General features: G+C 44.9%; 1 non-coding gene across 1 annotated transcript; it reads right to left on the bottom strand.

Moving 5' to 3' along the window:
• Positions 1-224: 224 nt before the first annotated feature.
• Positions 225-331, bottom strand: LOC145003624 (small nucleolar RNA R71). The gene has a single exon (XR_013662077.1). It is a non-coding gene; the product is annotated as a small nucleolar RNA R71 (small nucleolar RNA).
• Between the last annotated feature and the right edge of the window lie 377 nt (positions 332-708).

A 708-nucleotide genomic window follows, 5' to 3' on the forward strand; every position in this document is an offset into this window, starting at 1 on the left:
ATCATGAAGATGCCTACAAACATTTGGATGAAGTAAATGATGTTGCTGATTACTTCAACATTCCAAATGTCACCCGCGAAACTCAGCTGCTTCGGATGCTTCCGGTAACATTCAAGGGTGCTGCTAAAGACTGGCTCAAATCACTTCCTCCCGGGTCAGTCACTACTTGGGCCAGAATGAAGGAAGAGTTTATTGATCACTTTTGCCCACCATCCAAGATAGCCAAGCTCAAGAAGGCCATTGCAAATTTTGAACAACATGCTGGAGAGTCGTTATATGAAGCATGGGACAGGTACAAAAGTCTGCTACGAAATTGCCCACACCATGATCTAAATAGCCAACAAGAAGTTTCCATCTTTTATGATGGAGTCAATGTCACGACCCGGCAGCTGCTAGACTCACAAGGCCCACTTACAAAGAAGCCACCCCCGGTGATCAAAGAATTAATTGAAGAATTCTCTAAACACTCTAGAGAATACCACAACCCAAGGAATGATGTCACGAGGGGAGCCGCGTACGCTACTACTGAAGATTTATCCGTGGTCATGGCCATGTTAAAAACCATGGATAGAAGAATGGACAAAATGGATCAAACTATCCATGCCATACGGGTGGGTTGCGAGAATTGCAATGGACCTCACCTCACTAGAGATTGTGATTTGGATGAGCACGACAACAAAAAGGCACAAGCATGCTTTTCGAGCGGTG

This window comes from Lactuca saligna, chromosome 6, assembly GCF_052625555.1.
Source record: "Lactuca saligna cultivar CGN05327 chromosome 6, ASM5262555v1, whole genome shotgun sequence".
NCBI classification, from domain to species: Eukaryota; Viridiplantae; Streptophyta; class Magnoliopsida; order Asterales; family Asteraceae; genus Lactuca; species Lactuca saligna.